The sequence below is a fragment of the Idiotropiscis lumnitzeri genome, unplaced genomic scaffold (genome assembly GCF_059441095.1).
Source record: "Idiotropiscis lumnitzeri isolate Australia: NSW breed Sydney's pygmy pipehorse unplaced genomic scaffold, RoL_Ilum_1.0 HiC_scaffold_42, whole genome shotgun sequence".
NCBI lineage: Eukaryota > Metazoa > Chordata > Actinopteri > Syngnathiformes > Syngnathidae > Idiotropiscis > Idiotropiscis lumnitzeri.
In genome coordinates, this window is record NW_028283580.1 from 1190704 (window position 1) to 1211859 (window position 21156).

Below are 21156 nucleotides of genomic sequence, written 5' to 3' on the forward strand. Positions count from 1 at the left end.
TTACAAATCAGCAATCACTGACCACTGCAAAAGGGAAAACCACATCATGGACCGGGAGAAGGGCAGGGTCATCCGCACCGAAGAGAACAAACAACAGCGCTGGATCAGAGAGGCCATTGAGATCTGCAAGCGAGGCATAAAAACCATGAACAGAGACAAGGGAGCCTTCATCCTCTCTACCACCTGGAGCAGCATTTTGGCGGAGTGAACGGACAGCGGGGGGCGTGACTTGCCTTCATTCTTGTGACAGGTAAGTCACGCCCTCATGGAACATCAGCTGATAAAGACGGGCCACAAGACACCATCATGTGACACTCTGAAGAAGGCGAAAGACTTTCGTATTGTGACATCCTCAAGGCCTAAACACTCATCCGAGCAAATGTAAGGTAGATTTTGTTAACCTGCCCGGAGAAAAAAATCAACGAAAATAATTTGTATTTGTTTTAACCAGTTGGTGGCGCTACCACTGCGATCAAAAATAAGTTGGCAGCCGTCTTCAGGGCCTGAATATCCTCAAATGTGAAAAATTTCGAGAAGATGGATCATCTGAATCATTTTGCAGGAACTTTTGTTGCCACGGAGAATAATCAGACTCTGCGGCACCGTAATAGCCACGCCCTTCGAAGGAAAGTCACAAAAATAGGGATAGAGTAAGATTAATGTCTTGAGTCTTTTCTAGCCAATTTTCAATCAGATTCGTTAAAAGGGCACCGTGCAGTACGTCAAAATGTAAAAAATGATATTGATTGGCGCAAGGTGTATAACTGAATATAAACATATAGATGTCTTCAGGTACAGACTCTTTATGTACATGTGAAGTTTGGGATTTTTAGCAGCATGTGCAGGAGAGTTATTAAGCATTTTGTCCATTGCGGCGAAGGAAATCTTAAGTGAAAACTTTGATGCCCCGCCCCCGTCATATAGTATTTCGGAAACAAAAAATTTTAGCCCCAGTGTTTGTGCCAGGTCTTCAGATGCTACAGACAGAATTTTAAGGCAATCAGATGAAGCCTTTAGGAACAGGGTGCAAAAGAATGACCCCTGTAAACATGCAAAAAAGGGCAAAAGTCGGACTTTCAAAATTTCATAACTCACTTCCTGTTCATATTAGACGTTAAAATATCAAATTTTTCGCCATGCCCGATGAGACTGCCAAGTTTGGTGAGTTTTTGTGCATGTTTCGGGGGTCAAAAATGCGATAGAACAATCGGAAAAATAATAATAATAATAATTTCTACAAAAACAATAGGGACTTCGCAGCGGTCGCTGCTCGGGCCCCAATAATAATAATAATAATAATAATAAAAGTAATAATATTTTCTACAAAAACAATAGGGACCTCGCCGCGGTCGCTGCTCGGGCCCCAATAATAATTTCTACACAAAGTCCATTGTGGTGACCCGCCCCCTTTTAAGTAAATTCAAAATGTAAAACCTAGCTCATTGCTCCAAGAGACTTTTTTGTAGGTCTTGGTCTTATACATACAGTGAACCCTCGCTACTTCGCGGTTCACCTTTCGCGGATTCAGTGCTTCGCGGGTCTAAAAAATATTCGGGGGCATTGTAGTTTCGCCGAGCGGCACGACGGGGCGCTGGAGCGGTTAGACGGCCGGCGTGCGCCGAAGAAGAGCGTGGGCGAAGAGGAGAGTGGACGAAGAAAAGCACGTTCCCCCGGACACGATCGGTGGCGACGTTTCGCGCGGTTCGGACCGTACCAGAGCTCCGGCCAGCGTGCGTGGCAGTTAAGCCGTAGAGGAGCACCTTCCCCGGGCACGGGCGGTGCCAAGCGGCCCCTAAGTTTAACCGAATGGAAGCTCCGGAGGAGGAGGGCATGCTCGCGTCACAGTAAGCCGAAGAGGAGCACCTTCCCCGGGCACGGGCGGTTCCAAGCGGCCCCTAAGTTTAACCGAATGGAAGCTCCGGAGGAGGAGGGCATGCTCGCGTCACAGTAAGCCGAAGAGGAGCACCTTCCCCGGGCACGGGCGGTGCCAAGCGGCCCCTAAGTTTAACCGAATGGAAGCTCCGGGGGAGGAGGGCGGGCGTGTGTCACAGTTAAGCCAAATTGGAGCACCTCTTCTGCCCGGGCACGAGCGGAGCGCGAGGCTGTCAGTTATGAATGAATAAATGAATAAATAAATAAAGAATGCCACCTTTCATTTCACAGGGCACACCGGACGGCGTACCAGCAGGTAAAAGTCGGAGTAATTAAATAAATACAAAAAGAATGGCTGGGGAATAAAAAAATAATACGTTTTAATAATAATTAGTTTTTTTTGTTATAACATGAATTTCACTCTCTCTCTTCCCGTATATATATATATATATATATATATATATATATATATATATTTATTATATATATTGTATATTTTTTTTAAGCATTTTTGAAGGTGCGCCGCTACTTCGCGGATTTTCAGTTTTCGCGGGTGGTCTCGGTCCCCATTAACCGCGATAACCGAGGGTTCACTGTACTCCATAAAATTTACAAAAAGCGAGGTGAAACACTCAACCAGAGCTGCTTTTTTTTAACATTTCTCGAGGGCCATGGCGAGCCATTTCAAAAAAGCTGCACAACTAACGTATAAAATATTGATAAATTTGCTCGGCCTGATGTGTGTGTAAAGTTTCACGAGTTGTCGTTCATATTTAGAACCTCATAATCAGCGTTGTTTTATTGCCGAACAGTGCAATGCCACTCCCACAACTTTTCACGAAAAAGGACTAATTTCGTATTGTGACATCCTCATGGCCGAAACAGTCATCCGAGCATATATGAGGGCGACCTTGTTGAGTTGCACGGAGAAAAACATCCAAGAAAATAACTTGTATTAGCTTTTACCAGTTGGTGGCGCTACTACTATGATGTAAAATAAGTTGGTAGATGTCTTCAGGGCTGAAGTATCCTCAAATGTGTACAACTTCGAGAAGATAGGATCATCTGAGTCATGTTGCCGGAGCTTTTGTTGCCACAGAGTACAATCGGACTTTTCAGCACCTTAATAGCCACGCCTTTTGCCAAAACGTCACAAAATTCGGCAGAGAGTAAGATCATTGTCTTGAGTCTTTTCTGACTAATTTTCAGTCGGATTCGTCAAAAGGGCACCGTGCAGTACGTGAAAATTAAAATTAAAAAAAATTTTTGATTCCACTTGGCGGCACTGTGTGTATAACAAAATAATAACATTAAGATGTCTTCAGGTCGGGACGTTTTATTTACAGGTGAAGGTTTGGATTTTTAGGAGCATGTGCAGGGGAGTTATTAAGCATTCATTTATTTGTATTAGGTTCATTTTGTCTTCTTATTATTGATATTTGACTGATTCATTAAAAGCAGACAATTATGTTTTAGGTTAATTTTTTACCTGACATGTTTCGGCGAGTCTTTCGCCTTCTTCAGAGTGTCGCATGATGGTGTCTTGAGACCCGTCTTTATCAGCTGATGTTCCATGAGGGTGTGACTTACCTGTCAAAAAAATGAAAAAATCAGAGCAGTAAAAGAACAAGCACAACATGAACATTACAAATCAGCAATCACTGACCACTGCAAAAGGGAAAACCACATCATGGACCGGGAGAAGGGCAGGGTCATCCGCACAGAAGAGAACAAACAACAGCGCTGGATCAGAGAGGCCATTGAGATCTGCAAGCGAGGCATAAAAACCATGAACAGAGACAAGGGAGCCTTCATCCTTTCTACCACCTGGACCAGCATCTTGGCGGAGTGAACGGACAGCGGGGGGCGTGACTTGCCTTCATTCTTGTGACAGGTAAGTCACGCCCTCATGGAACATCAGCTGATAAAGACGGGTCACAAGACAGCATCATGTGACACTCTGAAGAAGGCGAAAGACTTTTGTATTGTGACATGCTCAAGGCCTAAACACTCATCCGAGCAAATATAAGGTAGATTTTGTTCACCTGCCCGGAGAAAAACATCAACGAAAATAATTTGTATTTGTTTTAACCAGTTGGTGGCGCTACCACTGCGATCAAAAATAAGTTGGCAGCCGTCTTCAGGGCCTGAATATCCTCAAATGTGAAAGATTTCCAGAAGATGGATCATCTGAATCATTTTGCAGGAACTTTTGTTGCCACGGAGAATAATCAGACTCTGCGGCACCGTAATAGCCACGCCCTTTGAAGGAAAGTCATAAAAATAGGGATAGAGTAAGATCAATGTCTTGAGTCTTTTCTAGCCAATTTTCAATCGGATTCGTTAAAAGGGTACCATGCAGTACGTCAAAATGTAAAAAATGATATTGATTGGCGCAAGGTGTATAACTGAATATAAACATATCGATGTCTTCAGGTACAGACTCTTTATGTACATGTGAAGTTTTGGATTTTTAGCAGCATGTGCAGGAGAGTTATTAAGCATTTTGTCCATTGCGGCGAAGGAAATCTTAAGTGAAAACTTTGAAGCCCCGCCCCCGTCATATAGTATTTCGGAAACAAAAAATTTTAGCCCCAGTGTTTGTCCCAGGTCTTCAGATGCTACAGACAGAATTTTAAGGCAATCAGATGAAGCCTTTAGGATCAGGGTGCAAAAGAATGACCCCTGTAAACATGCAAAAAAGGGCAAAAGTCGGACTTTCAAAAATTCATAACTCACTTCCTGTTCATATTAGACGTTAAAATATCAAATTTTTCGCCATGCCCGATGAGACTGCCAAGTTTGGTGAGTTTTTGTGCATGTTTCGGGGGTCAAAAATGCGATCGAGCAATCGGAAAAATAATAATAATAATAATTTCTACAAAAACAATAGGGACTTCGCAGCGGTCGCTGCTCAGGCCCTAATAATAATAATAATAATAATAATAAAAGTAATAATGTTTTCTACAAAAACAATAGGGACCTCGCCGCGGTCGCTGCTCGGGCCCCAATAATAATTTCTACACAAAGTCCATTGTGGTGACCCGCCCCCTTTTAAGTAAATTCAAAATGGCCGACTTCCTGTAAAACCTAGCTCATTGCTCCAAGAGACTTTTTTGTAGGTCTTGGTCTTATACATACAGTGAACCCTCGCTACTTCGCGGTTCACCTTTCGCGGGTTCAGTGCTTCGCGGGTCTAAAAAATATTCGGGGGCATTGTAGTTTCGCCGAGCGGCACGACGGGGCGCTGGAGCGGTTAGACGGCCGGCGTGCGCCGAAGAAGAGCGTGGGCGAAGAGGAGAGTGGACGAAGAAGAGCACGTTCCCCCGGACACGATCGGTGGTGACGTTTCGCGCGGTTCGGACCGTACCAGAGCTCCGGCCGGCGTGCGTGGCAGTTAAGCCGTAGAGGAGCACCTTCCCCGGGCACGGGCGGTTCCAAGCGGCCCCTAAGTTTAACCGAATGGAAGCTCCGGAGGAGGAGGGCATGCTCACGTCACAGTAAGCCGAAGAGGAGCACCTTCCCCGGGCACGGGCGGTGCCAAGCGGCCCCTAAGTTTAACCGAATGGAAGCTCCGGGGGAGGAGGGCGGGCGTGTGTCACAGTTAAGCCAAATTGGAGCACCTCTTCTGCCCGGGCACGAGCGGAGCGCGAGGCTGTCAGTTATGAATGAATAAATAAATAAATAAATAAAGAATGCCACCTTTCATTTCACAGGGCACACCGGACGGCGTACCAGCAGGTAAAAGTCGGAGTAATTAAATAAATACTAAAAGAATGGCTGGGGAATAAAAAAATAATACGTTTTAATAATAATTTGGTTTTTTTGTTATAACATGAATTTCACTCTCTCTCTCCCAGTATATATATATATATATATATTTATATATATATATATATATATATATATTTATTATATATATTGTATATTTTTTTTAAGCATTTTTGAAGGTGCGCCGCTACTTCGCGGATTTTCAGTTTTCGCGGGTGGTCTCGGTCCCCATTAACCGCGATAACCGAGGGTTCACTGTACTCCATAAAATTTACAAAAAGCGAGGTGAAACACTCAACCAGAGCTGCTTTTTTTAACATTTCTCGAGGGCCATGGCGAGCCATTTCAAAAAAGCTGCACAACTAACGTATAAAATATTGATAAATTTGCTCGGCCTGATGTGTGTGTAAAGTTTTACGAGTTGTCGTTCATATTTAGAACCTCATAATCAGCTTTGTTTTATTGCCGAACAGTGCAATGCCACTCCCACAACTTTTCACGAAAAAGGACGAATTTCGTATTGTGACATCCTCATGGCCGAAACAGTCATCCGAGCATATATGAGGGCGACCTTGTTGAGTTGCACGGAGAAAAACATCCAAGAAAATAACTTGTATTAGCTTTTACCAGTTGGTGGCGCTACTACTACGATGTAAAATAAGTTGGTAGATGTCTTCAGGGCTGAAGTATCCTCAAATGTGTACAACTTCGAGAAGATAGGATCATCTGAGTCATGTTGCCGGAGCTTTTGTTGTCACAGAGTACAATCGGACTTTTCAGCACCTTAATAGCCACGCCTTTTGCCAAAACGTCACAAAATTCGGCAGAGAGTAAGATCATTGTCTTGAGTCTTTTCTGACTAATTTTCAGTCGGATTCGTCAAAAGGGCACCGTGCAGTACGTGAAAATTAAAATAAAAACAAATTTTTGATTCCACTTGGCGGCACTGTGTGTATAACAAAATAATAACATTACGATGTCTTCAGGTCGGGACGTTTTATTTACAGGTGAAGGTTTGGATTTTTAGGAGCATGTGCAGGGGAGTTATTAAGCATTCATTTATTTGTATTAGGTTCATTTTGTCTTCTTATTATTGATATTTGACTGATTCATTAAAAGCAGACAATTATGTTTTAGGTTAATTTTTTACCTGACATGTTTCGGCGAGTCTTTCGCCTTCTTCAGAGTGTCGCATGATGGTGTCTTGAGCTGATGTTCCATGAGGGTGTGACTTACCTGTCAAAAAAATGAAAAAAATCAGAGCAGTAAAAGAACAAGCACAACATGAACATTACAAATCAGCAATCACTGACCACTGCAAAAGGGAAAACCACATCATGGACCGGGAGAAGGGCAGGGTCATCCGCACAGAAGAGAACAAACAACAGCGCTGGATCAGAGAGGCCATTGAGATCTGCAAGCGAGGCATAAAAACCATGAACAGAGACAAGGGAGCCTTCATCCTCTCTACCACCTGGACCAGCATCTTGGCGGAGTGAACGGACAGCGGGGGGCGTGACTTGCCTTCATTCTTGTGACAGGTAAGTCACGCCCTCATGGAACATCAGCTGATAAAGACGGGTCACAAGACAGCATCATGTGACACTCTGAAGAAGGCGAAAGACTTTCGTATTGTGACATGCTCAAGGCCTAAACACTCATCCGAGCAAATATAAGGTAGATTTTGTTCACCTGCCCGGAGAAAAACATCAACGAAAATAATTTGTATTTGTTTTAACCAGTTGGTGGCGCTACCACTGCGATCAAAAATAAGTTGGCAGCCGTCTTCAGGGCCTGAATATCCTCAAATGTGAAAAATTTCGAGAAGATGGATCATCTGAATCATTTTGCAGGAACTTTTGTTGCCACGGAGAATAATCAGACTCTGCGGCACCGTAATAGCCACGCCCTTCGAAGGAAAGTCACAAAAATAGGGATAGAGTAAGATCAATGTCTTGAGTCTTTTCTAGCCAATTTTCAATCAGATTCGTTAAAAGGGCACCGTGCAGTACGTCAAAATGTAAAAAATGATATTGATTGGCGCAAGGTGTATAACTGAATATAAACATATAGATGTCTTCAGGTACAGACTTTTTATGTACATGTGAAGTTTTGGATTTTTAGCAGCATGTGCAGGAGAGTTATTAAGCATTTTGTCCATTGCGGCGAAGGAAATCTTAAGTGAAAACTTTGAAGCCCCGCCCCCGTCATATAGTATTTCGGAAACAAAAAATTTTAGCCCCAGTGTTTGTCCCAGGTCTTCAGATGCTACAGACAGAATTTTAAGGCAATCAGATGAAGCCTTTAGGATCAGGGTGCAAAAGAATGACCCCTGTAAACATGCAAAAAAGGGCAAAAGTCGGACTTTCAAAAATTCATAACTCACTTCCTGTTCATATTAGACGTTAAAATATCAAATTTTTCGCCATGCCCGATGAGACTGCCAAGTTTGGTGAGTTTTTGTGCATGTTTCGGGGGTCAAAAATGCGATCGAACAATCGGAAAAATAATAATAATAATAATTTCTACAAAAACAATAGGGACTTCGCAGCGGTCGCTGCTCAGACCCTAATAATAATAATAATAATATTAATAATAATAAAAGTAATAATATTTTCTACAAAAACAATAGGGACCTCGCAGCCGTCGCAGTTCGGGCCCTAATAACAATTTCTAGAAAAACAATAGGGACCTCGCAGCGGTCACTGCTCGGGCCCTAATAATAATAATAATAAAAATAATAATAATTTCCACAAAAACAATGGGGACCTCGTAGCGGTCGCTGCTCAGGCCCTAATAATAATTTCTACAAAAACAATAGGGACCTCGCCGCCGTCGCTGCTCGGGCCCCAATAATAATTTCTACACAAAGTCCATTGTGGTGACCCGCCCCCTTTTAAGTAAATTCAAAATGGCCGACTTCCTGTAAAACCTAGCTCATTGCTCCAAGAGACTTTTTTGTAGGTCTTGGTCTTATACATACAGTGAACCCTCGCTACTTCGCGGTTCACCTTTCGCGGGTTCAGTGCTTCGCGGGTCTAAAAAATATTCGGGGGCATTGTAGTTTCGCCGAGCGGCACGACGGGGCGCTGGAGCGGTTAGACGGCCGGCGTGCGCCGAAGAAGAGCGTGGGCGAAGAGGAGAGTGGACGAAGAAGAGCACGTTCTCCCGGACACGATCGGTGGCGACGTTTCGCGCGGTTCGGACCGTACCAGAGCTCCGGCCGGCGTGCGTGGCAGTTAAGCCGTAGAGGAGCACCTTCCCCGGGCACGGGCGGTGCCAAGCGGCCCCTAAGTTTAACCGAATGGAAGCTCCGGAGGAGGAGGGCATGCTCGCGTCACAGTAAGCCGAAGAGGAGCACCTTCCCCGGGCACGGGCGGTTCCAAGCGGCCCCTAAGTTTAACTGAATGGAAGCTCCGGAGGAGGAGGGCATGCTCGCGTCACAGTAAGCCGAAGAGGAGCACCTTCCCCGGGCACGGGCGGTGCCAAGCGGCCCCTAAGTTTAACCGAATGGAAGTTCCGGGGGAGGAGGGCGGGCGTGTGTCACAGTTAAGCCGAATTGGAGCACCTCTTCCGCCCGGGCACGAGCGGAGCGCGAGGCTGTCAGTTATGAATGAATAAATGAATAAATAAATAAAGAATGCCACCTTTCATTTCACAGGGCACACCGGACGGCGTACCAGCAGGTAAAAGTCGGAGTAATTAAATAAATACTAAAAGAATGGCTGGGGAATAAAAAAATAATACGTTTTAATAATAATTTGGTTTTTTTGTTGTAAAATGAATTTCACTCTCTCTCTCCCCGTATATATATATATATATATATATATATTTATTATATATATTGTATATTTTTTTTAAGCATTTTTGAAGGTGCGCCGCTACTTCGCGGATTTTCAGTTTTCGCGGGTGGTCTCGGTCCCCATTAACCGCGATAACCGAGGGTTCACTGTACTCCATAAAATTTACAAAAAGCGAGGTGAAACACTCAACCAGAGCTGCTTTTTTTTAACATTTCTCGAGGGCCATGGCGAGCCATTTCAAAAAAGCTGCACAACTAACTTATAAAATATTGATAAATTTGCTCGGCCGGATGTGTGTGTAAAGTTTTACGAGTTGTCGTTCATATTTAGAACCTCATAATCAGCTTTGTTTTATTGCCGAACAGTGCAATGCCACTCCCACAACTTTTCACGAAAAATCACGAATTTCGTATTGTGACATCCTCATGGCCGAAACAGTCATCCGAGCATATATGAGGGCGACCTTGTTGAGTTGCACGGAGAAAAACATCCAAGAAAATAACTTGTATTAGCTTTTACCAGTTGGTGGCGCTACTACTACGATGTAAAATAAGTTGGTAGATGTCTTCAGGGCTGAAGTATCCTCAAATGTGTACAACTTCGAGAAGATAGGATCATCTGAGTCATGTTGCCGGAGCTTTTGTTGCCACAAAGTACAATCGGACTTTTCAGCACCTTAATAGCCACGCCTTTTGCCAAAACGTCACAAAATTCGGCAGAGAGTAAGATCATTGTCTTGAGTCTTTTCTGACTAATTTTCAGTCGGATTCGTCAAAAGGGCACCGTGCAGTACGTGAAAATTAAAATAAAAACAAATTTTTGATTCCACTTGGCGGCACTGTGTGTATAACAAAATAATAACATTAAGATGTCTTCAGGTCGGGACGTTTTATTTACAGGTGAAGGTTTGGATTTTTAGGAGCATGTGCAGGGGAGTTATTAAGCATTCATTTATTTGTATTAGGTTCATTTTGTCTTCTTATTATTGATATTTGACTGATTCATTAAAAGCAGACAATTATGTTTTAGGTTAATTTTTTACCTGACATGTTTCGGCGAGTCTTTCGCCTTCTTCAGAGTGTCGCATGATGGTGTCTTGAGACCCGTCTTTATCAGCTGATGTTCCATGAGGGTGTGACTTACCTGTCAAAAAAATGAAAAATCAGAGCAGTAAAAGAACAAGCACAACATGAACATTGCAAATCAGCAATCACTGACCACTGCAAAAGGGAAAACCACATCATGGACCGGGAGAAGGGCAGGGTCATCCGCACAGAAGAGAACAAACAACAGCGCTGGATCAGAGAGGCCATTGAGATCTGCAAGCGAGGCATAAAAACCATGAACAGAGACAAGGGAGCCTTCATCCTCTCTACCACCTGGACCAGCATCTTGGCGGAGTGAACGGACAGCGGGGGGCGTGACTTGCCTTCATTTTTGTGACAGGTAAGTCACGCCCTCATGGAACATCAGCTGATAAAGACGGGTCACAAGACAGCATCATGTGACACTCTGAAGAAGGCGAAAGACTTTCGTATTGTGACATGCTCAAGGCCTAAACACTCATCCGAGCAAATATAAGGTAGATTTTGTTCACCTGCCCGGAGAAAAACATCAACGAAAATAATTTGTATTTGTTTTAACCAGTTGGTGGCGCTACCACTGCGATCAAAAATAAGTTGGCAGCCGTCTTCAGGGCCTGAATATCCTCAAATGTGAAAAATTTCGAGAAGATGGATCATCTGAATCATTTTGCAGGAACTTTTGTTGCCACGGAGAATAATCAGACTCTGCGGCACCGTAATAGCCACGCCCTTCGAAGGAAAGTCACAAAAATAGGGATAGAGTAAGATCAATGTCTTGAGTCTTTTCTAGCCAATTTTCAATCAGATTCGTTAAAAGGGCACCGTGCAGTACGTCAAAATGTAAAAAATGATATTGATTGGCGCAAGGTGTATAACTGAATATAAACATATAGATTTCTTCAGGTACAGACTTTTTATGTACATGTGAAGTTTTGGATTTTTAGCAGCATGTGCAGGAGAGTTATTAAGCATTTTGTCCATTGCGGCGAAGGAAATCTTAAGTGAAAACTTTGAAGCCCCGCCCCCGTCATATAGTATTTCGGAAACAAAAAATTTTAGCCCCAGTGTTTGTCCCAGGTCTTCAGATGCTACAGACAGAATTTTAAGGCAATCAGATGAAGCCTTTAGGATCAGGGTGCAAAAGAATGACCCCTGTAAACATGCAAAAAAGGGCAAAAGTCGGACTTTCAAAAATTCATAACTCACTTCCTGTTCATATTAGACGTTAAAATATCAAATTTTTCGCCATTCCCGATGAGACTGCCAAGTTTTGTGAGTTTTTGTGCATGTTTCGGGGGTCAAAAATGCGATCGAACAATCGGAAAAATAATAATAATAATAATTTCTACAAAAACAATAGGGACTTCGCAGCGGTCGCTGCTCAGGCCCTAATAATAATAATAATAATATTAATAATAATAAAAGTAATAATATTTTCTACAAAAACAATAGGGACCTCGCAGCCGTCGCAGCTCGGGCCCTAATAACAATTTCTAGAAAAACAATAGGGACCTCGCAGCAGTCACTGCTCGGGCCCTAAAAATAATAATAATAAAAATAATAATAATTTCCACAAAAACAATGGGGACCTCGTAGCGGTCGCTGCTCAGGCCCTAATAATAATTTCTACAAAAACAATAGGGACCTCGCCGCCGTCACTGCTCGGGCCCCAATAATAATTTCTACACAAAGTCCATTGTGGTGACCCGCCCCCTTTTAAGTAAATTCAAAATGGCCGACTTCCTGTAAAACCTAGCTCATTGCTCCAAGAGACTTTTTTGTAGGTCTTGGTCTTATACATACAGTGAACCCTCGCTACTTCGCGGTTCACCTTTCGCGGGTTCAGTGCTTCGCGGGTCTAAAAAATATTCGGGGGCATTGTAGTTTCGCCGAGCGGCACGACGGGGCGCTGGAGCGGTTAGACGGCCGGCGTGCGCCGAAGAAGAGCGTGGGCGAAGAGGAGAGTGGACGAAGAAGAGCACGTTCTCCCGGACACGATCGGTGGCGACGTTTCGCGCGGTTCGGACCGTACCAGAGCTCCGGCCGGCGTGCGTGGCAGTTAAGCCGTAGAGGAGCACCTTCCCCGGGCACGGGCGGTGCCAAGCAGCCCCTAAGTTTAACCGAATGGAAGCTCCGGAGGAGGAGGGCATGCTCGCGTCACAGTAAGCCGAAGAGGAGCACCTTCCCCGGGCACGGGCGGTTCCAAGCGGCCCCTAAGTTTAACCGAATGGAAGCTCCGGAGGAGGAGGGCATGCTCGCGTCACAGTAAGCCGAAGAGGAGCACCTTCCCCGGGCACGGGCGGTTCCAAGCGGCCCCTAAGTTTAACTGAATGGAAGCTCCGGAGGAGGAGGGCATGCTCGCGTCACAGTAAGCCGAAGAGGAGCACCTTCCCCGGGCACGGGCGGTGCCAAGCGGCCCCTAAGTTTAACCGAATGGAAGTTCCGGGGGAGGAGGGCGGGCGTGTGTCACAGTTAAGCCGAATTGGAGCACCTCTTCCGCCCGGGCACGAGCGGAGCGCGAGGCTGTCAGTTATGAATGAATAAATGAATAAATAAATAAAGAATGCCACCTTTCATTTCACAGGGCACACCGGACGGCGTACCAGCAGGTAAAAGTCGGAGTAATTAAATAAATACAAAAAGAATGGCTGGGGAATAAAAAAATAATACGTTTTAATAATAATTTGGTTTTTTTGTTATAAAATGAATTTCACTCTCTCTCTCCCCGTATATATATATATATATATATATATATATATATATTTATTATATATATTGTATATTTTTTTTAAGCATTTTTGAAGGTGCGCCGCTACTTCGCGGATTTTCAGTTTTCGCGGGTGGTCTCGGTCCCCATTAACCGCGATAACCGAGGGTTCACTGTACTCCATAAAATTTACAAAAAGCGAGGTGAAACACTCAATCAGGGCTGCTTTTTTGAACATTTCTCGAGGGCCATGGCGAGCCATTTCAAAAAAGCTGCACAACTAACGTATAAAATATTGATAAATTTGCTCGGCCTGATGTGTGTGTAAAGTTTCACGAGTTGTCGTTCATATTTAGAACCTCATAATCAGCGTTGTTTTATTGCCGAACAGTGCAATGCCACTCCCACAACTTTTCACGAAAAAGGACTAATTTCGTATTGTGACATCCTCATGGCCGAAACAGTCATCCGAGCATATATGAGGGCGACCTTGTTGAGTTGCACGGAGAAAAACATCCAAGAAAATAACTTGTATTAGCTTTTACCAGTTGGTGGCGCTACTACTACGATGAAAAATAAGTCGGTAGATGTCTTCAGGGCTGAAGTATCCTCAAATGTGTACAACTTCGAGAAGATAGGATCATCTGAGTCATGTTGCCGGAGCTTTTGTTGCCACAGAGTACAATCGGACTTTTCAGCACCGTAATAGCCACGCCTTTTGCCAAAACTTCACAAAATTCGGCAGAGAGTAAGATCATTGTCTTGAGTCTTTTCTGACTAATTTTCAGTCGGATTCGTCAAAAGGGCACCGTGCAGTACGTGAAAATTAAAATAAAAACAAATTTTTGATTCCACTTGGCGGCGCTGTGTGTATAACAAAATAATAACATTAAGATGTCTTCAGGTCGGGACGTTTTATTTACAGGTGAAGGTTTGGATTTTTAGGAGCATGTGCAGGGGAGTTATTAAGCATTCATTTATTTGTATTAGGTTCATTTTGTCTTCTTATTATTGATATTTGACTGATTCATTAAAAGCAGACAATTATGTTTTAGGTTAATTTTTTACCTGACATGTTTCGGCGAGTCTTTTGCCTTCTTCAGAGTGTCGCATGATGGTGTCTTGAGACCCGTCTTTATCAGCTGATGTTCCATGAGGGTGTGACTTACCTGTCAAAAAAATGAAAAAATCAGAGCAGTAAAAGAACAAGCACAACATGAACATTACAAATCAGCAATCACTGACCACTGCAAAAGGGAAAACCACATCATGGACCGGGAGAAGGGCAGGGTCATCCGCACCGAAGAGAACAAACAACAGCGCTGGATCAGAGAGGCCATTGAGATCTGCAAGCGAGGCATAAAAACCATGAACAGAGACAAGGGAGACTTCATCCTCTCTACCACCTGGAGCAGCATTTTGGCGGAGTGAACGGACAGCGGGGGGCGTGACTTGACTTCATTCTTGTGACAGGTAAGTCACGCCCTCATGGAACATCAGCTGATAAAGACGGGCCACAAGACACCATCATGTGACACTCTGAAGAAGGCGAAAGACTTTCGTATTGTGACATCCTCAAGGCCTAAACACTCATCCGAGCAAATGTAAGGTAGATTTTGTTAACCTGCCCGGAGAAAAAAATCAACGAAAATAATTTGTATTTGTTTTAACCAGTTGGTGGCGCTACCACTGCGATCAAAAATAAGTTGGCAGCCGTCTTCAGGGCCTGAATATCCTCAAATGTGAAAAATTTCGAGAAGATGGATCATCTGAATCATTTTGCAGGAACTTTTGTTGCCACGGAGAATAATCAGACTCTGCAGCACCGTAATAGCCACGCCCTTCGAAGGAAAGTCACAAAAATTGGGATAGAGTAAGATCAATGTCTTGAGTCTTTTCTAGCCAATTTTCAATCAGATTCGTTAAAAGGGCACCGTGCAGTACGTCAAAATGTAAAAAATGATATTGATTGGCGCAAGGTGTATAACTGAATATAAACATATAGATGTCTTCAGGTACAGACTCTTTATGTACATGTGAAGTTTTGGATTTTTAGCAGCATGTGCAGGAGAGTTATTAAGCATTTTGTCCATTGCGGCGAAGGAAATCTTAAGTGAAAACGTTGATGCCCCGCCCCCGTCATATAGTATTTCGGAAACAAAAAATTTTAGCCCCAGTGTTTGTCCCAGGTCTTCAGATGCTACAGACAGAATTTTAAGGCAATCAGATGAAGCCTTTAGGATCAGGGTGCAAAAGAATGACCCCTGTAAACATGCAAAAAAGGGCAAAAGTCGGACTTTCAAAAATTCATAACTCACTTCTTGTTCATATTAGACGTTAAAATATCAAATTTTTCGCCATGCCCGATGAGACTGCCAAGTTTGGTGAGTTTTTGTGCATGTTTCGGGGGTCAAAAATGCGATCGAACAATCGGAAAAATAATAATAATAATAATTTCTACAAAAACAATAGGGACTTCAGCGGTCGCTGCTCAGGCCCTAATAATAATAATAATAATAATAATAAAAGTAATAATATTTTCTACAAAAACAATAGGGACCTCGCCGCGGTCGCTGCTCGGGCCCCAATAATAATTTCTACACAAAGTCCATTGTGGTGACCCGCCCCCTTTTAAGTAAATTCAAAATGGCCGACTTCCTGTAAAACCTAGCTCATTGCTCCAAGAGACTTTTTTGTAGGTCTTGGTCTTATACATACAGTGAACCCTCGCTACTTCGCGGTTCACCTTTCGCGGGTTCAGTGCTTCGCGGGTCTAAAAAATATTCGGGGGCATTGTAGTTTCGCCGAGCGGCACGACGGGGCGCTGGAGCGGTTAGACGGCCGGCGTGCGCCGAAGAAGAGCGTGGGCGAAGAGGAGAGTGGACGAAGAAGAGCACGTTCCCCCGGACACGATCGGTGGCGACGTTTCGCGCGGTTCGGACCGTACCAGAGCTCCGGCCAGCGTGCGTGGCAGTTAAGCCGTAGAGGAGCACCTTCCCCGGGCACGGGCGGTGCCAAGCGGCCCCTAAGTTTAACCGAATGGAAGCTCCGGAGGAGGAGGGCATGCTCGCGTCACAGTAAGCCGAAGAGGAGCACCTTCCCCGGGCACGGGCGGTTCCAAGCGGCCCCTAAGTTTAACCGAATGGAAGCTCCGGAGGAGGAGGGCATGCTCGCGTCACAGTAAGCCGAAGAGGAGCACCTTCCCCGGGCACGGGCGGTTCCAAGCGGCCCCTAAGTTTAACCGAATGGAAGCTCCGGAGGAGGAGGGCATGCTCGCGTCACAGTAAGCCGAAGAGGAGCACCTTCCCCGGGCACGGGCGGTGCCAAGCGGCCCCTAAGTTTAACCGAATGGAAGCTCCGGGGGAGGAGGACGGGCGTGTGTCACAGTTAAGCCAAATTGGAGCACCTCTTCTGCCCGGGCACGAGCGGAGCGCGAGGCTGTCAGTTATGAATGAATAAATAAATAAAGAATGCCACCTTTCATTTCACAGGGCACACCGGACGGCGTACCAGCAGGTAAAAGTCGGAGTAATTAAATAAATACAAAAAGAATGGCTGGGGAATAAAAAAATAATACGTTTTAATAATAATTTGGTTTTTTTGTTATAACATGAATTTCACTCTCTCTCTCACCGTATATATATATATATATATATATATATATATATATATATATATATATATATATATATATATATTTATATATTTATTATATATATTGTATATTTTTTTTAAGCATTTTTGAAGGTGCGCCGCTACTTCGCGGATTTTCAGTTTTCGCGGGTGGTCTCGGTCCCCATTAACCGCGATAACCGAGGGTTCACTGTACTCCATAAAATTTACAAAAAGCGAGGTGAAACACTCAACCAGAGCTGCTTTTTTTTAACATTTCTCGAGGGCCATGGCGAGCCATTTCAAAAAAGCTGCACAACTAACTTATAAAATATTGATAAATTTGCTCGGCCTGATGTGTGTGTAAAGTTTTACGAGTTGTCGTTCATATTTAGAACCTCATAATCAGCTTTGTTTTATTGCCGAACAGTGCAATGCCACTCCCACAACTTTTCACGAAAAATCACGAATTTCGTATTGTGACATCCTCATGGCCGAAACAGTCAACCGAGCATATATGAGGGCGACCTTGTTGAGTTGCACGGAGAAAAACATCCAAGAAAATAACTTGTATTAGCTTTTACCAGTTGGTGGCGCTACTACTACGATGTAAAATAAGTTGGTAGATGTCTTCAGGGCTGAAGTATCCTCAAATGTGTACAACTTCGAGAAGATAGGATCATCTGAGTCATGTTGCCGGAGCTTTTGTTGCCACAAAGTACAATCGGACTTTTCAGCACCTTAATAGCCACGCCTTTTGCCAAAACGTCACAAAATTCGGCAGAGAGTAAGATCATTGTCTTGAGTCTTTTCTGACTAATTTTCAGTCGGATTCATCAAAAGGGCACCGTGCAGTACGTGAAAATTAAAATAAAAACACATTTTTGATTCCACTTGGCGGCACTGTGTGTATAACAAAATAATAACATTAAGATGTCTTCAGGTCGGGACGTTTTATTTACAGGTGAAGGTTTGGATTTTTAGGAGCATGTGCAGGGGAGTTATTAAGCATTCATTTATTTGTATTAGGTTCATTTTGTCTTCTTATTATTGATATTTGACTGATTCATTAAAAGCAGACAATTATGTTTTAGGTTAATTTTTTACCTGACATGTTTCGGCGAGTCTTTCGCCTTCTTCAGAGTGTCGCATGATGGTGTCTTGAGACCCGTCTTTATCAGCTGATGTTCCATGAGGGTGTGACTTACCTGTCAAAAAAATGAAAAATCAGAGCAGTAAAAGAACAAGCACAACATGAACATTACAAATCAGCAATCACTGACCACTGCAAAAGGGAAAACCACATCATGGACCGGGAGAAGGGCAGGGTCATCCGCACAGAAGAGAACAAACTACAGCGCTGGATCAGAGAGGCCATTGAGATCTGCAAGCGAGGCATAAAAACCATGAACAGAGACAAGGGAGCCTTCATCCTCTCTACCACCTGGAGCAGCGTCTTGGCGGAGTGAATGGACAGCGGGGGGCGTGACTTGCCTTCATTCTTGTGACAGGTAAGGCACGCCTTCATGGAACATCAGCTGATAAAGACAGGTCACAAGACACCATCACAGGGTTCGAAGTTAACTTTAAAAACTGCTTGCCCATAGGGCAAGTGCCACTAAAATTTGCCTTGCCCGAGTGGCCAAATTACTTGCCCAACTTGGGCAAGTGACAATTTTTTTTCTCTTGCCCTGAGTGACTTTTTGTATGACAAAGTGTCTAATTACAAATTGCATGAATTTTTTGTTCGGACAGTTCCCGCCTAGAAAGAATTAAAAATACGTTACAATCATAAGGGTTGCTTATAGAAAAATGTATCATGTATTAACACATTAATTAGGTGTCTGCTGACCCAGGATTATGTTATTGTTATGTTATGTTATATATGAAAGAGAATGTGGAACGACACTGAACGATGGAAGGTGGAAGGATGTGGAAAGATTGTGAATGACATTGAATGATTTGGAATGACACTGAAAGATTTTGAATAATACTGAATGACACTGAATGAAGTAAAACTTTCTGGGAACGGGCCAATTCAAGATAGCTGCCGCACTGTGGGGGAGGCTTTGGTACCAAATTTGGAAAGAGACCCAAACGGTTGGGTCCATTTTATATCAGTGTGGGGGTGAAACGTTGGTCTCGGCGGAGCTGTCTGAATATTGGAGAAGTTAGAAGACAAAGTAAAACAGAACAATTAAAATCACTCTTCAAATACATATTGTTTGGTGGGCAGAGCATGATTTACAGCTCACCATTTTATTGCATGCACCAAGCATGTTATACATTTTTCTGTCCATGGGATGGCGTAGTCAAGAAAAATGAAGCATCTCGAAGCCCATTCGTGTGTGAAGTATTTCCCTGCAGGGCTTGGCTGCTTTATGGGGCTTCATTTTGCCATCACTAGTTTTAGATAGTTTTAATTTTTGAAAGAGCATTTTTGTTTTAGTATTAAGGTAGGCCAGAAATGGAATGAAATGCAGAGATAGAAATGACACAGGAAAAATTTGGCTAGAAGGGCTATAATTTTCATTAAAGCAGAGAAGAAAATAGAAACTACAAAAAACATTGATGTGTACTTGTCCACTTTAAGGTAGAACTGGTTGAAGTGAAATGAGTCACAAGATTGGAAAAATAGGAAATAAAATAGAATTAACATGTTCATTTTTGTGATAAGAAATTTGTGATTAGGTGAAAAGGGGAAAAAAAAGAGAATTACAGGCTTTTCAAATAAAACAACCTAATTTAAATTGGCCAACTTGTAAAATGGAAAAGAAAATTCTAAATTATGCACAGAAAGCATGAACGTGTTGGGCAGAAGGAAGGAAAAAGAAAAGAAAGAAAGGAGGAAGCAGTAAGTCTTGTTACAAAACATTAACTTTTCAGGACGAGTTGTGGTAGCAATGGAGGATCACGTGACGTAAAAAGTCAAACATAAAAGTGTGTGTAGAAGGAGTTCTACATCAACATGCGTTTTACTCATTAGGCCGTGATACACTGACAAAATTGGACTTCAATAGAATTAATAAGCACGGGCGAATTCAAACAAACGTCAAAACTTTAAAGGGGCGCATTGTCAGTGATAAGAAAGAGAAAAGATATTGCCAGACCACTTTTCTGTAAAAACTTTCCTTGGGACGCCTCGGTGACCCCCATTAAATCCCTGACCCTTCATAGATAAAGTTGAGGCCCAGTGCCTCTCAGGGCTGTAATTTATGTGGCAGAGAAAGGTCCAACAAGCCTTGGTAATCTTTAAAACAGTATCGTCATGGCCATGGAATGGGTTGTGTATGTTGGAACTTGTGAAGATACACTACAAGATTGTATCGACAAAGCATCTTAACGCACTACCAAATTATTATAAGCCATTTGAGCAAAACAGTGACTGCAAAAAATGACTTCATTAGCCTGGGTTACTGCAGGAACCAGGGCAAAATGAATTCATTTGCATATTTAGTCACAACAATTTGGATTTCGTGGCAGAGAACCACTTAGAGTGTGATTAAGAGCTTTCACTGCTGCTTTAAGGAATCAAAAAATTACATTCTTTTCCCACCACATTCACATTGCACGCCGGCCTAATTGTCACAGGGACACATTATACTGATAAGTTGCGGTGCATTTCAGCCCAGCGTCATTTTTTCCCCGCATCATCTAGGAGGCGCCACACGACTGTGGAGCCGTCCAAATTATCACCAAACCGCGACTTGACCTTCCTCCCGACTGGAGGAACTCAGACTTGTAACACAGACCAGGTGCGCATTCCAGACTGATAAGAAGTAAAAGTGTTTGAGAACCAAGGTCGCAGCCTGAAATCAAACTGACTTTTATGCGATGGGAGTACTAACATTGTGATACCAACGGATAAGAGATTGTTAGGATAAGCAGGAAGAGCGTAGGCGGGTGTGAGCTAATTAAAATTTGGGGTTTCCCATCTTGTATGAGTTGTATGGTTACAATGTGGACTGACAGTCAAGATAAATGTTCATGCGTTCTGTCGACATTGGGCTTTAAAAACCACAACAGGAAAAGAAAAGTTGTGCATAAAGCACGTCTAAAATAGTTATTTGTGAACGCAAAATTCACTTAACAGAAAATGACACAATTACAATTGGAAACTGCCTCGCCTTTATATCGACACAGCGCAGCTAAAAGGGAAAATGAACACACCCCCACACGCACACACACACAGAAAATCAACTTGACAATTTGATCCCACGCCAGGGAAAAAGGTACCAGTAATTGAACGCACAAATTGGGAGAACAAAGGTGCAAACATTGCTGAGGACAGGATCAGCAAATTGGC